The 16,912-nt window shown below is 43.7% G+C and overlaps 1 pseudogene; it reads left to right on the top strand.

Moving 5' to 3' along the window:
• The first annotated feature begins 11,001 nt into the window (after positions 1-11,001).
• Positions 11,002-14,258, top strand: LOC101596224 (annotated as a pseudogene).
• The last annotated feature ends 2,654 nt before the right edge of the window (positions 14,259-16,912 follow it).

The raw sequence follows: 16,912 nt of genomic DNA, 5'->3' as shown, positions 1-16,912 counted from the left end.
CATGGTTCCAGGCTGATCTGTAACTCTGTAGCTTCAGGCTAGCCTCAAACTCAAAGCTATCATCCTACCTTTGCCTTCTAAGTGCTGGGATTAAAGGCACAAACCACCACACCCAGACTGAGAGTTATTTTTTCTTTCTTTTTCTTTTCTTTTGAGGCAAGCCCAACAGACTGGCCTTTTTTTCTTTAATGTGCAAGAGAGAGAGGGAGAGAGACAGAGAGAAAGAGAGAGAATTAGTGCTCCATGGCCTCGGCCAATGTAATCGACCTCCAGATGCATGTGCCACCTCATGTGTGTGTTTGTCTGGCTCATGTGGGATCTGAGAGTAGAACATGAGTCCTTAGGCTTTGCAGGCAAAAGCCCTAACCACTAAGTCATCTCTCCAGCCCTTGATATCTGCCTTTATGATTACAGAATGTCTCTTCCCTGTACTTTAATACTGCATGTTTAAAGGCTTGTTTAGAACAGTTATTGTTTCCTGATATGTCTTGTCCATCTATCAAGAAAAAAAACTTATAAGGCTTACCAAACTGAATTAAAACACCATTTAAGCCAGGCCTGGTGTGCTCACCTTTAATCCCAGTACTCTAGAGGCAGAGGAAGGAGGATCAGTGTGAGTTTGAGGTACCCTGAGACTACAGAGTGAATTCCAGGCCAGCCTGGGCTAGATCAAGACCCTACCTCAAAAACAAAACAAAACAAAACAAAAAAACCAAGGCACCATTTGAAGACAGAACAAAGCATCAAAAATACACAAGGTCAGAAGCTGAAATTATCAGACTAGGAACTAAAACAGTGACTAATGTGCTGGGAGTGCTGATGCACTAAGTAGTCCTTAGGTGGGCAGTGTTAGAAGGGAATGAAAATCTTCTCAAAAGATCACAAAGGGGCTGGAAAGATGGCTTAGCGGTCAAGCGCTTGCCTGTGAAACCTAAGGACCCCGGTTCGAGGCTTGGTTCCCCAGGTCCCACGTTAGCCAGATGCACAAGGGGGCGCACGCGTCTGGAGTTCGTTTGCAGAGGCTGGAAGCCCTGGTGCGCCCATTCTCTCTCTCTCCCTCTATCTGTCTTTCTCTCTGTGTCTGTCGCTCTCAAATAAATAAATAAATAAAAATTAAAAAAAAAAGATCACAAAGAAAAGCAAGAGATCAAACACACAGTACCATGCTTTCGCGTGGTTGGCACTCCTAGAAGCTCTGGACTCAAAAGGCAAAGACAAGAGGATGTAGGCCAACCTGGGACCACTGTGAGGCCATGTCTCAACAATAAAATAGAATAAAAAAGCAAGAAAACTGTAACAGAAACAAGAATATCTTTAAGGGGGCTTGTTAGTAGGCTGGAAATAACAGGAAAGAATTTATGAGTTTAAAAATATTTTAATTGAAATCTCTAAAACTGAAGAGCAAAGAGAACAAAAACTGAAAAATATAGAACAAAACATCCAAAGACTGTGGGATAACTAAAAAGATGTTACACATGGACAGTGTGGTTATCAGAAGAAGAAAATGAGAAAGGAACAGAAGATATATTGGAAACAATAATAACTAAGTTACAGGCCAGACACCAAATCACAGACTCAGGAAGTCCAGAGAACCACACAGGAGAGAAAAGAGAAAGAAAAACACATCACTTGGCATTTTCAGAGATAAAGACAAAATTCTACAATCTATACCAAAATATAACTAGCTAGGATGTATTAGTTCCAGCTCCATAGCACAACAGAGTCACTATTCTGTACACAATTTATTATATATTTTAAAATAATTAAAAATGATTAGCTTGAAGGATAACAACACATAGAAATGAATGCTTGAGGAAATGGAAATGTCAGTTACCCTGATTTGGTCATTATGTTCTTAGTTATGCATCAGGTTATGGTTCTGTATACCATAAGTATGTATAAATATTGTATGTCAATTAAAACCAAAAAGAGGGCTTCAGAGATAGCTCAGCAGTTAAGGTAGTTGCCTGCAAAGCCTACAGACCCTAGTTCAGCTCCCCAGGACCCATGTAAAGCTAGGTGCACGAGGTGGTGCATGCTTGCATGCTTCTGGAGTTTATTTGCAGCGGCTAGAGGCCCAAGTGTGCCCATACTTTCCCCTGCTTCACTCTCTCAAATAAATAAAATAAAATAAAAAGGGAAAGAAAAAAGGCTGAAAAATCCCATGGGAAAAAATATCTTATGGTTACTGGAACAAAGAGTGGAATTTTGTTCATTTTTATTTATTTATTTATTTGAGAGTGACAGAGAGAGAAAGAGGCAGATAGTTGGAGAGAGAGAGAGAATGGGTGCGCCAGAGCTACCAGCCACTGCAAATGAACTCCAGATGCATGCACCCCCTTGTGCATCTGGCTAACGTGGGTCCTGGAGAATCGAGCCTCGAACCAGGGTCCTTAGGCTTCACAGGCAAGCGCTTAACTGCTAAGCCATCTTTCCAGCCCCCAAAGAGTGGAATTTTATCCAGCTTTTCAGAAAGTATATGTGGTAGTTTGAATATATGGCCTCCAATATATTCAGTGTTTTATTAGCTTGTAGTTTGGATTTGCAGCCACCTGGCTGAAGGCAATGTTACTGGGTGGATCTTAGGGTCATTTACTGGACCACCTTCTATGGTGACAGAACTGGGCGATTGAAATCTGGTGGTGGGTTTGAAATTCCAATCTAAAGATATGCAAAGTGTGCCTAGCTGGCATTGCTGAAGTGTGCTGTGTGGCTTTTGGCTTGTGCTCTTCTCTCTCTCTGCTTGGACCTGTGAAGGCAGGCCAACCTCTGCCATTATGGAACTTACTCTGGATCTGTAAGCTTCAATAAATCCCTTCCTCCATAACTCTGCCTGGTCTGGAAGTTCATCTTAGTGAACCTGAAGCTGTCTGCTACAGAAGTTGGTACCACAATTTGTGATGAGATGAACCTGACTATGTGGATTTTCATCTTTTGGAACCTTTGCTTTGGAGGAATGGGCATGGACTTGGTACTTACAACTGAAGATGCCTTCTGGAGTGGTAAGCCAAGTTTTATGGATTATTCTGATGAAAGTTTGAGAATGCTAAGTGCAGACAGTATGGAACTTTGAGGCTTGGCTTATGACCTGTTATGAAGTCTGGTGTCACATAAGTAAGACCATCCACTCATGGAATGTGAAGTAAAGTTTTATTGGGTAAAAAAGAAAGAAAAGAAAAGAGAAAGGAAAGAAACTGGTGCACCAGAGCTGTACCCTAGAGGTTGGGATCTCAGTATACAGCGCCAAAGTGCTGGGAGTGTTAGCTTTTATTGTAGAAAACCACAAGATGTTCATTGCAAAAACAGAATGGGGCAAGGGCAGCCTGCCTTTGTGGGGATGGAGGGACCGACAGAGGGAGGGGGAGGGAGACAGCGGGCTCCCCACACCAGACTGAGAGTCTGTGAGCACCCAGGCCACACATTGCCATGCCACTGACAACACCAACTTCCTGGAGCTGTCTCAGCCACAGGTACCTTGGCGGGAGTTTTTTGGGCACCCAGCTTTGGCCTCACCTCCCCAGGTTGGAGTTCCAGGCTAGGAGTGGCTCAAGGGTGTTTGGGTACTGTCCAGCAGCTTTGGGGGGATCAGTGTCACTCCCAGCCTGAGCTGTGTACTTGCCCTGCACCCCTGTTCCCTCATATCCACCATCACGACCACCACAACCACCACAACCATGGCCATCCCTGCCAGCACCTCTGGGGAAGGGCTGCTGTGTCTCCGACTCCGTGGCCTTGGGCAGCATTGGTTCTAGAACTGACTTTGGAGGTTGTTAGGGGAGTGTGGGGTAGACTTCCCCTATTCTGTACTCCTGACTCTTTTTTTTAACCCCCGCTCCAAGATCTGATTGAGGGACATCATGTGGTAGATTTCTTTGCTGGCTGTGCTTAGTTTCAGGTCTTTGTATTGCTGAAATCTAAAACTCAACAACATTGGGTTTACTGCATCAGGATTACACACCATTATAATGTCATGTTAACACTAGCTAAAGAATGTCCTGAGTCGTGTGTGTGTGTGTGTTTTCCAGAAATGATGAGGATGGCAGTGAGTTCCTATGGGAACCCTGGCAAGGGTTTTCCCTAATTGCTGTGGTCATTTACTGGACCACCTTCTATGGTGACAGAACTGGGCGATTAAACTCTTGCTGGTAATTTTGTAATACTTCTTGTGAAGTGCACATACAAGTTTCTTTAATGATGGTGTGTGTGTGTGTGTGTGTGTTTCTTTCAAGTGACTAAACATTTTGTGAAGTTTGGTTATGCAGTGTCTTCCTTGTTAGAGTGTTGCCATCTCAGGGTGCTCCAGGGAAGAATTTTTTTTTAAAAAAATTATTTATTTATTTATTTGAGAGCGACAGACACAGAGAGAAAGACAGATAGAGGGAGAGAGAGAGAATGGGCGCGCCAGGGCTTCCAGCCTCTGCAAACGAACTCCAGACGCATGCGCCCCCTTGTGCATCTGGCTAACATGGGACCTGGGGAACCGAGCCTCGAACCGGGTCCTTAGGCTTCGCAGGCAAGCGCTTTAACTGCTAAGCCATCTCTCCAGCCCTCCAGGGAAGAATTTTTTAGGGAATCAAGATCAGGTGTGTCTAGTTATGCTGAACACATTCACTGTGTTCCTGGGTGATGCTTATTTTTGTTTGTTTGTTTTGATTTTTTGAGGTATGGTCTCACTCTAGCCCAGTTCACTATGTAGTCTCAAGGTGGCCTCCAACTCACAGTGATCCTCCTATCTCTCCCTCCTGAGTGCTGGGATTAAAGGTTTGGGCTACATGCCTGGGTGATGGTTTTGTGTTGTTTGTTTTACTACCTCTTTACTCCATTTTATTTTTCCCAAGATAGGGTCTCACTCTAACCCAGGCTGTCTTGGAATTCACTATGTAGTCTCAGGCTGGCCTCAAATGCACAGTGATCCACCTACCTCTGCCTCCCAAGTTCTGGGATTAAATGTATGCACCACCACACCCAGCATGAATACTCTATTCTTAAAACGTGTGTTAATGGAGTTCAGATTTTTAAAATACATTTTTATTTAAGAGAGAAAGAGAGAATGGGTATACCAGGGCCTCTTGCTGATGCAGGCAAACTCCAGCCACATGCACCACTCTATGCATCTGTCTATGTTACTGGTGAAGTGAACCTCTGGCTGGCAGGCTTTGCAAGTAAGTGCCTTTATCTTCCAAGCCATCTCCCCAGCCCATGGTTCAGATGTTAAGTACTAGAAATTTAGGCCTGGAGTAGTGGCACACACCTTTAGTTCCAACATTTGGAAGCTAGAAGTGGGAGTACTGCTGTGAGTTTGAGGCCAGACTGAGACTACATTGTGAATTCCAGGTTAACCTGGGCTAGAGTGAAACCCTACCTTGAAAACACAAAACAAAAAAATTGGGACACATGATGTAAAAAAAAACTATAGATATAAGTAAATATTACCTCCACATTCTGTCTTTTTTTTTTTTTTTTTTGAGGGGATGTTGAAACCAGGCATTGGTCTACTACCAAATAAGAGTACTTTTAAAAAATTTCATTTTGATGAAGTTATGAAATTTGCAGAAAAATGGATGGATCTGGAAAGGATTATACTAAGTGAGGTAACCCAGGCCCAGAAAGCCAAGCACCACATGTTCTCCCTCGTATGTGGATCCTAGCTACAGATGATTGGGCTTCTACGTGAGAAGGAAAATACTTAGTAGCAGAGGCCAGTAAGTTAAAAAGGAGATATAAAAAGGGAAGAGAAAGGAAGGGAGGAGGGTACTTAATAGGTTGGTACTGTATATATGTAAGTACAATGATTGAGATGGGGAGGTAATATGTTGAAGAATGGAATCTCAAAGGGGAAAGTGCCGGGGGAGAGGTATTACCATGGGATATTTTTTATGATTATGGAAAATGTTAATAAAAATTGTGAAAATAAAAAAAATAAAAATTTCATTTTGAGATAGGTTATGGCTGTGTTGCCCAGGCTTATCTTAAACTTTCATCTTCCTACCTCAGTCTCCTGAGGCAATGTGCCACTGCTCCTAACTCCATAGTCATCAATTGAAATTATTTTTTTTTCACTTATTTTAGACTCAAAAAAAAAAATAGGATGGAAGCTAAACCACAAAGTTACATTAAGTTACTGTTAAAAAGGGGGGTCATTACAAAAAAAAGTCACAAGGTATTCATTATATAGGTCCCGTATACAGAACTGAGGCAAGAAACATTCCATGCTATGTAATCACAAAGGTATTTAGAAACAGAGAGGTACAGGAAGGTCATGGTACATTGCACAGAGGTTTCATCCCATTCCTTAGGTAACAGAAAACACCTGCATTTTGGAATAAGGCATATGATAATGATTCCTGGAACTTCTCCTTTATCTGTCAGGAATATCAACTTGGGTAGTGGCCTCCATTGTATGTGCCTAAAGGCAAGGGATGCAGAGGAGGATGTTTAACCTGGTCTATTGTGTCCCTTTACATTCTACTTTCCAGAGCTAGCTTGCTTGCCTGCCTGCCTGCCTGCCTGCCTGCCTGCCTGCTTTCTTTCTTTCTTTCTTTCTTTCTTTCTTTCTTTCTTTCTTTCTCTCTCTCTCTCTCTCTCTCCCCCTCCCTCCCTCCTTCCTTCCCTCCCTCCCTTCCTTCCTGTCTTTCTTTCTTAATCTATTTACTTGACAGACAGAAAGAGGGGGGAAGAGAGAGAATGGGTATGCCAGGGCCCCCAGCCATTGCAAATGAACTCCAGACTCATATGCCACCTTGTGCATCTGGTTAACATGGGTCCTGGGGAATCAAACCTGGGTCTTTTGGCTTTGTAGGCAAGTGCCTTAACTGCTAAGCTATCCCTCCAACCCCTTTTATTTTATTTATTTGAATTTGTTTGACAGGGATAAAGTGGGAGGGGGGAGAAGGAGAGAGAGTCATTTTCTAGAGCTTTCTAAGGGGAAGGAAAGACTGTAGAGGACTTTATTGGAACTGGGCTATTGGCATAAGGGTTAGCTGCATCCTGCTGTGCAGGCCCAGAGAGTTAAATTTATAATGGCCTGATATGCTTGGCTAAAGATACTGGACTGAGAGATTTAAGATTTAAATTGGAAAACCTCAAGGAAGTTAAAATTACAGACACTGAGACTGGTTTTAGGTTACTGAAGCTGCTACTTTCAACACATTAGCAATCTTAAGGAAGCCCAACTACTTTACATTAAAACAATGGAGAGGATGTCTGATGAAAGACTATCATAGAAATACAAACTTTTTTGGAAAGAGTTGACTGGAAAAGGAACCTGATTTTCAAGGTTATGATTTATTTCATCCCTGAATTAAGAATATGACTGTATCATGCATACCTGGTATTAGTTTTGGAAGCATGAAAAATGCATGGAGTGGTCATGAAGTGCACATGATTCCAGGAACCACTAATGTGGAATTAAGCAGGGCATGATGACCCTGATAGGCTGAAAGAACCTTTGGAAGATGGACCACGGTTTGCATGGAGACTGGAAGATGTTTGGGATATAGCAGGACTGTGCAAGGGCTACCATGGAGTGCACTGTTAGCCTAGGATGGAAGTTTTCCCTGGCTACTCTGCCCAGCTAGAGGTACAGAATTGGAAAATCTGGAGACTGTCAGTCTCTGGTTTTGTTGGTCCTGAACTGCAGAAGTTTAATGGTAGTTTAGTTTACATTGTTTTAGTCTCTCCTTGCTATCCCTTATACCAGTTGAAAATGTTTACTCTGTGCCTTTATACGTTGAAAGTATTTAACTTGTTTGATTTTATAGGACTCACTATCTTAAGTTGGTCAAGAATGTGGGGACCTATGAAAATGAACCAAATACAATTTACAATATGTGATAAATTTAAATCTATTGGGGGTCAGGGGGGTGGAATGTGGTTGTTTGAATAGATGGCTCCTAATACATTCAATGTGTTATTAGCTTGTAGTTTGGATCTGCAGCCTCCTGGCTGGAGGCAGTGTCACTGGGTGGATTTTAGGGTCCAGCCCTCAGGTGTGGTAGTGGGTATGAGATTCCAATCTAAAGATATGCAAAGTATGCCTAGCTGGAGTTCCTGAAGTGTGCTGTGCTGTGCTGTGCTGTGTGGCTTTTTGGCTTGTGCTTCTCTCTCTCTGCTTGGACCTGTGAAAGCAGGGCAGCTTCTTCTGCCATTATGGAACTTCCCCTGGATCTGTAAGCTTCAATAAATCCCTTCTATCATAGCTGTGCCTGGTCTGGAAGTTCATCTCAGTGAACCTGAAGCTGTCTGCTACAGTATACAAACCAGAAGAGAATGAAGTGGATATATGAAGTTCTGAGACAAGCTGGATGTGGTGGTCCATACCTGTACTTCCAGCACCTAGGAAGTAAAGGCAGGGAGATCAGGAAGCTAGCCTGGTCTGCAAAACAAACTGAGGTCAACCTGAGCAGCATAGTAAGACACCACACTACCTCACACACACACACACAAAAAAAGGTCAGTGATAAGACAAAACAAATGAACCAACAAACCTTCACCCAACTAGAATTCTTACCTTGTAAAAGTACCATGTAGAAGTGGAAAAGACATAATGAAATTCTCAGATAAAATGGAGGAAATATGTTGCCCATAGACCTGCTTTATAAGAAATATTAAAAGAAATTCTTCAGGGGCTAGAGAGATTGCTCAGTGGTTAAGGCACTTGCCTGCAAAACCTACAGACCTGATTTCAAATCCCCAGTGCCCAGATATAGCCAAATGCACAAAGTGGCATGTGCGTTTGTAGTTCATTTGTAGTGGCTAGAGGCATGGGTGTGTCCATTCTCTCCCTCTACTTGAAGATAAATAAATTTAAAAATAATTGGAAGTAGAGTCTCAATGTAGCCCAGGCAGACCTGAAATTCACTATGTCATCTCAGGGTGGTCTCAAATTCATGACACTCCTTTTACCTCTGCTCCCAGGTGTTGAGAATAAAGGCATGTGCCACCACGCCTGGCTAAAAATATTTGTAAAAAGAAAGGCCACCCTGAGACAACATAGTAAATTCCAGGTCAGCTGGGACTAAAGTGAGACCCAACTTCAAAACAACAACAACAAAAAGCTTCTTTAGATATAAGGAAAATAATACAGGACATAAATTCAGATTTTCATAAAGAACAGCAACAAAGAAAGAACATATGAAGGTATAATGAAAATTCTATCTTTCTTATTAATTGAATTTAACGTAACAATTTTATTAAAATAGCAATAACAATGGTGTGCATTATGTACACATATGTATGTATGAAGGGACCAAACTGACACCATGACAAGTTTCAATAAGGTGCTATACTAACTAGGCCTACGTTCCAGTTTCCCAGAGAGGCAGACAAGACTTCTGAGAAAGTGCAGGCTGTTAATCAACAATGATCTTGACATGTGGCCAGAAAAGATAACTGCCCAGGGGTTGAGTCAGTTCCTGGAGATGTCCCTTTCATGCATTTTTGCAACCCTTATGTCCCAACCAATCAGAGATGTACAACTGTAATTGCTGCTTGCCTAGTCAATCATTTTAAAACTTACCTAAACCGGGCGTGGTGGCACACGCCTTTAATTCCAGCACTCGGGAGGCAGAGGTAGGAGGATCGCTGAGAGTTCGAGCCCACCCTGAGACTACAGAGTGAATTTCAGGTCATCTTGAGCCAGAGTGAGACCCTACCTTGAAAAACAAAAAAAAAAAAAAACTTACCTAAGCCCACCAAAATTCCTCTAGCTATGCTTAAAGGGAGCCTGTGAGCTCCTCTCAGGGCCATCATTTTGTATGAATGGTTGACCTCTGCAGGCTGGCTGATTCTGCAGAATAAACATTCTTTAGTTTTACATACTATTTGAATCTGAGGTCTTTCTTCAGCAATTCTCAGACCGTTACATTTGGAGGCTCGTCCGGGATCACTGGAGACCCCCTCACCCCCCACCCCCAGATTCAGTAGTGGACCATTTCCAGGAGAGCATTTGGTTTTCCACCAATCAGTGAGTTGGGGCATTCCTCTGTACTGTGTGTCTTTGTTCTGCCCTGTTCTTTGTTTCATTTTCGGTAAATCTGGCATCAGGGTGCAATCTGGAGGCCCACAGAGATAAGGTTGATGAGCCAGTAATTACCTTGAAGCCGGGGGGTTCCAAAGATGCTCCAATTTGGCAGAGCCTGTTCATGGGATAGGCTATCATCTGGTGGGGCTGGAAAGCTCCAGTTTGACTCTGGTTTTGGTAAATGCTGATGGGTTGTGCCCATCTGGTGGAGCCCATTTATGGGATAGGCCACTGTCTGCAGTGTTTTGGTTTCTTTTTTGCTTCTCAGGATATTTGTTTTTGTGTCTGTGTCTTATTTGTCCTTTTCTGGTTTCTTGAATGTTTTATTGAAAGGTACTATGGGACAGGCAACCAGTTCTACCCCACTGGTCCTAGTCCAGTCACATTTCAAGGATTTCAGATGCCTGGGGGACAATCTAGGTTTAACAGTATGGTTGGGGAAACTAACCATATTTTGCATGAATGAATGGCCAACTTTCAATGTGTGATAGCCAGAGGGAGGCTCCTTCCATCTCCCCACCATTTATAAAGTTCAAAGTATCATGTATGGGAGTCCTGGCTATCCTGACCAGGTCCCACACATCACAGCCTGGCAATACCTGGTAGAAAGCTCCCCTCCTTGGTTGAGCCCCTTTTTGCCACCAGCCCCAGCCATCCTGCCTGTTAAGGAATCTAAACTGCCAGAGGATCATAAGCTGGCAGTCCTGCCCCCCTATTCCCCCAAGGAGGACCTCTACCTGCCTCCCTACGTACCTGCCCCTGTGCCAGAACCTATACCACAAGTGGTAGCTGCCGATCAGGGCCCCGGGGAAGAGGAAGGAACATGATCAGTCCTCCCCATATGTGAGCCCAGACTGAGAGACAGGCAGACCCCACTGCTGTTGCACTGCCCTTGCGAGCAACCAGCATCCCCTGATTAGGACAGCCAACAGTTCAGGGCCCATATCCCTTTCTCTACTAGTGATCTGTATAACTAGAAGATGCAGAATCCAAAGTTTTCAGAAAAACCCTTGGTCCTCCTAGACTTGTTAGATTCTATAATAATAACTCACCAGCCCACTTGGGATGACTATCAGCAGCTTTTGCAGGTTCTCTTTACAACAGAGGAAAGGGAACCGATTCTAGCCACTGCCCACAAGCTAGTTCCTGGACCTAATGGCCAACCCATGATTGTACAGGCTATCATGGACACAGCCTTCCCCTTAGCCCACCCTGACTGGGACCCCAACAGCCCTGAAGGTAAGGAGAGACTCAAAGCCTACCACCAGATTCTGATGGAGGGGTCTCTGAGAGGCTTCTAGGAAGCCCACAAATTTACCTAAGGTAGGGAAGGTTATACAAAGTAAGGAGGAAAGCCCATGGACTTTTTAGAGAGGCTACTAGAAGCCTACTGGACCTATATGCCTTTGGACCCGGAAGCAAGAGAAAACCAGTCTACCGTGAACATGGCTTTTGTCAACCAGGCAGTAACAAACATCTGCAGAAAACTACAATGACGGGGTGGTTTCATGGGTAAGCAGATGTCAGAATTTGTAGAAATAGCAGAAAAAGCTTATAATAATAGAGAGACTCCAGAAGATAAATGGACTAGAGGCCTGGCTAAAATACTACTGGCTGCCATGGGAAATTCTGACCCAAGGGCATTAAAAAACATGGCTTATGGGAGAAACAGGGGTAAACCAGCCCAACAATTGATAGGGGAAGGTCAATACTGATTCCCATCTCCAAAAAGACCAATGTGTTTATTGCAAAGAGATGGGATATTGGAAAAATGAATGTCCACAAACACAGAGAGACAAAAATCCTAAAGTCCTGGAGATAGGAGAACTCAGTGTCTGAGGGCATCAGGGCTCATGTCCCCTCTCTGAGCCCTGGGTAACCTTGAAGGTGGAGGGGAAACCAGTAGACTTCCTAGTTGATACTGGGGCTCAGCATCATTCGATCCTGAAACAGCCCATGGGACCCTTGTCCACCAAAAGGACATGAATCCAGGGAGCCACTAGGACAAATCAATATTCAGGGACTACCCAAAGAGTAGTGGTCTTAAGAATGGGACAGGTAACCCATAGCTGGATGTGGTGGCACACGCCTTTAATACCAGCACTCAGGAGGCAGAGATAGGAGGATCATCATGAGTTTAAGGCCACCCTGAGAATCCATAGTGAATTCCAGGTCAGCCTGGACTAGAATGAGATCCTACCTTGAAAAACCAAAAACCAAACCAAAACAAAACAAAAACAAACAATCATGTTCCCATATATCTGCCATGGACAAGTAGAATCAGATAATAAAAATATAGTGCCATTTATATTAGCATGTGCCCCAGAGTCCTTAGGTATAAAGATATCTATCAAAATATGTATAAGAGGCTAGGATTGATGGTGCATACTTTTAATCTCAGCACTTAGGAGGCAGAAGTAGGAGGACCACCCTGAGTTTGAGGCCACCCTGAGATCTCATAGTGAATTCCAGGTTAGCCTGGGTTAGAGTGAGACCCTACCTCAAAAAAGCATTAAAAAATACGTATAATATATATGATGGGAGTTGTAGTTTTGACATGGGGCAGGAGTTTCACCATGTTGTCCAGGCTGGCTTCAGACATCAGGTCCTCCTGCCTCAGCTTCCAGTGAAGCTGGGAGGAGAGATAGGAATACCAAAGAAACCAAACAGCATCTGGAGACTTCTGTTAACCTGGAAAAAGGATGGAAATACTACAAGTGTGTAGCAAGCAGTTTCCTCCTTGTAACCTGAGTGAAGAGGAACAGTTACAAAACATATATTTTAGGCTGGAGAGATGGGTTAGCAGTTGAGGCATGTGCCTGTGAAGCCTAAGGACCCAGGTTCCATTCTCCAGGTCCTACATAAGCCAGATGCACATGTTGGCGCATACATCTGGAGTTCATTTGCAGTGGCTAGAGGCCCTGGTGTACCCATTCTTTCTCCCTCTTTCTCTCCCTCTCTGTCTCTAACAAATAAATAAATAAACAAACAAATAAACAAATAAAATCTTAAAACAAAACAAAACAAAAAAAACCTAGGGCTGGAGAGATTGCTTAGCAGTTAAGGCGTTTGCCTGCAAAGTCAAAAGATCCCGGTTCCACTCTCCAGGATCCACCTAAGCCAGATGCATAAGGAGGGCGCATGTGTCTGGAGATAGTTTGCAGTGGCTGGAGGCTCTGGTGAGCCCATTTCTCTCTCTCTCTCTCTCTCTCTCTCTCTCTCTCTCTCTGCCTCTTTCTCTCTCTCATAAATAAATAAAATATATTAAAATAAACTCCATATTTCAGCCAGCTGTTGCAGAGTCTCTTACAGCATGTGAATGAGTGACTTAAGCCTCACCCCAGCAAAGGAGCAGGCTCAGGCATGGAAGTTCTGTTGCCTGAGATAACATGGTTGAGGTCCAAAATTTTACAGATAGTCATCCAAGAGCTGCTTGTAGACTGCTGTGTGAAGACACAAGACACAAATCTAACTTCAGAAGACAAAAACTTTCATGAGACCCTTGATCAGTGGCTGCTCCTGACTGAACTGACACTGCTCTCAGGTCCTAGCCCGGAGAGGGGGATACCTCTACTACTAGGACTGGAAAAAGCTAACCTTAAGGAACTCCTGTCACCCTCAGAGGATTTTGTGTGGATGAGAACCTGGACTCCAGCTAGAAGTGGAGGAGCAGCTCAAGAGGAATGTCTCACTCTGCTGTGCTACCATGATCCAAAATCAGACACTGACCGTGTTCACCGAAGGCTGCTAAGGTGTGAAAAGCGGCAGAGATCCTGGTAGGTGAGAAGCAGCAGTGCCTGGATGCCAAAAGCAAGAACAGCTGGTGTTGCTGGAGAAGAAGAGCGCCCCCTACTTCCAGGACTTCTCCGCTGCCTTGCCTTGCTACAGAGGCTGCTTCCGGAGCATCTGCCAAAGACTCAGTTGGAACTAAACTGCATCCATGCCCAGTACCTGGAAATCAAGTGCAGCGCATTATGCATAAACAGAGGATGGAGGAGCTAAAGATTTTGTCTGACACATACATTGCTGAGAAAGTTGAAGTTCATCGTCTCATTAGGGATAGCTTGGAAGGAGCCATTCTCCTACAAGAGCTATGGAGAAGTCAAGAGAGGTCCTAAACACCTATGAGGTCCTTGGAGAGGAGTTTGACAGGCTCATCAAAGAGTATACTGCACTCAAGCAGGCAACTGATAACAAATGCTGGGTCCTCCAGGAATTAAACAAGGCCTACTGCTGAGCTGTGTGTTGGTTCAGCCAGAAGCATGGTTTCTGTGTGGCCACTGCCACCTCCTCGCCTACTGAAGGGTCAACATCCACCTGAGGATGCCTTCACTACTAAGGAAAATGGGACACATGCTTCAAATACCAGAGTCAATAACGTATCCTCCTGGCGTCTCTCTTGGTTTTGTTTTTGCTTTTTCAAGATAGGGCCTCACTGGCTGACTGCACTCTTACTGATCCTCCTACTTCTTGCCTCTGAGGGCTGGGATTAAAGATGTGTGTCACCACACTCTGCTCTGGTTTCTTATTCTTGTTTACAATGACTAGGTCTTTTCTAGAGAATGTAGCTATTAGAATTACATAAGTTTATACATAACTGTTTGTCAGTATCAGCCATGTATAGCATTTGAAAGCAAGTGTCTTTAACCTCAAAGCCATCTTCCCAGCCCTCTGTACAGCATTTGATTATCTCCTGAATAAAGCGATGATATTGTATCTTAGGATGTTAGTCATTTTCCTTCCTTGAACAAAGATGAATAAAGGGCCGGGCGTGGTGGCGCACGCCTTTAATCCCAGCACTCGGGAGGCAGAGGTAGGAGGATCGCTGTGGGTTCAAGGCCACCCTGAGACCCTGAGACTACAGAGTGAATTCCAGGTCAGCCTGGGCTACAGTGAGACCCTACCTCAAAAAAAAAAAAAAAAGAAGAAGAAGCAGCAGCAGCAGCAGCAGCAGCAAGGGCAAAACTAGACAGAAGGCTTCATATTCATAAAAACCTACTCAAATTTTCAACCACTTTCCAGAGACGGGCTCAGACATTCACATGATGGTCCTGATTGGCATGGAAGAATTAAGGTTTTGGACTTACCATTTCTTTCTGTAAATAGTGCCAACAACTAATGTTTTGCACCATCAATTTATTTTGGCTTACAGGCTTGATGGGGAAGCTCCATGATGGCAGGGGAAAATGATGGCATGAGCTGAGGGTGGACATCACCCCCTGGCCAACATCAGGTGGACCATAGCACCAGGAGAGTGTGTCAAACACTGGCTTGGGGAAACTGGCTAGAACACCATAAGCCCACCCTCAACAATACACTCCATCCGGGAGGCATTAATTCCCAAATCTCCGGGAACCCAGCATTCAGAACACCTAAGTTTATGGGGGAAATGCTTGCCCACACAAAAAGAACAAATAAAGAATGGAAAAACTTAGAAAAAGATACATACAAGGAAAATTTAAAACTCTAAGAAATCAAATAATGAAATAAAAAGAACACTATTCCATGCTCATGAAAAAAGAAACTCATGTCATCAAGACGTCAATGCTTGTCATCAAGACGTCAATGCTTATCAACATGATTTAGACACAATACAATTCCAATAAAAAATCATACACATCTTTAATACCAGCCTAGGGAGACAGAGGGAGGAGGATCACCATGAGTTCGAGGCCACCCTGAGACTACATAGTGAATTCCAAGTCAGCCTGAGCTACAGTGAAACCCTACCTCGAAAAACAAAACAAAACAAAAAATATCATAGCCAGGCATGGTGGCATTTGCCTTTAATACCAGCACTTGGGAGGCAGGGGTAGGAGGATCACTGAGAGTTTGAGGCCACCCTGAGACTACATAGTTAATTCTATGTCAGCCTGAGCTAGAGTGAGACCATATTTTGAAAAATCAAAAAACAAAAAAACAAAAAAAACAAAAAAATTACAGCAAGTTATTTTGTGGATATGAACAACTTGATTCTATGTTTTATGGAAAGGTAGCACTCTAGAGTAACTTAGAAGAACCACAGTGTTAGAGAACTGACCCCACCTTGCTGTCAAGACAGGTGAAACTGACAAAAGAAAAGACAAATAGATCACTGGAACAGAAAAGAAGACCAAAACTAGACTTAAATATCATAAACTCTCTTTATTTTATTTTATTTTTTTTTTGAGGTAGGGTCTCACTCTGGTCCAGGCTGACCTGGAATTAACTCTGTCATCTCAGGGTGGCCTTGAACTCATGGCAATCCTCCTACCCATGCCTCCCGAGTGCTGGGATTAAAGGCATGTGCCACCATGCCCGGCTTCATAAACTCATTTTTGACAAAGAAGCAAAGACAAAAATGGAGAAATGATAGTCTTACCAACAAGTAATGCTAAAAACACTTTATATCCTTGAGACAAAGAAAAGACATCTGGACACTGACTTTGTATCCTTTACAAAAACCAACTAAAAAAGGATTGATGGTGCAGTGGTTTGATTCAGGTGTCCCCCATAAACTTAGGTGATCTGAATGCTGGGTTCCCGGAGATTTGGGAATTAACGCCTCCTGGAGGGAGTGTATTGTTGAGGGTGGGTTTATGGTGTTCTAGCCAGTTTCCCCATGCCAGTGTTTGACACACTCTCCTGGTGCTATGGTCCACCTGATGTTGGCCAGGGGGTGATGTCCACCCTCAGCTCATGCCGTCATTTTCCCCTGCCATCATGGAGCTTCCCCATCAAGCCTGTAAGCCAAAATAAACCTCTTTTTCCCCACAAGTTGTTCTTGGTTGGGTGATTTCTTCCAGCAATGCAAACCTGACTGCAACAGTAAAGTGGTACCAGGAGTGGGATTGCTGCTAGACACCTGACTGTGTGGCTTTTGCCTTTTGGAGCTGATTTTCTAGAGGAATG

The sequence above is a fragment of the Jaculus jaculus genome, chromosome 1, assembly GCF_020740685.1.
Source record: "Jaculus jaculus isolate mJacJac1 chromosome 1, mJacJac1.mat.Y.cur, whole genome shotgun sequence".
Lineage (NCBI taxonomy): Eukaryota > Metazoa > Chordata > Mammalia > Rodentia > Dipodidae > Jaculus > Jaculus jaculus.
The sequence above is the reverse complement of the archived record's forward strand: the minus strand, read 5'-3'. Positions and strand labels throughout refer to the sequence as shown.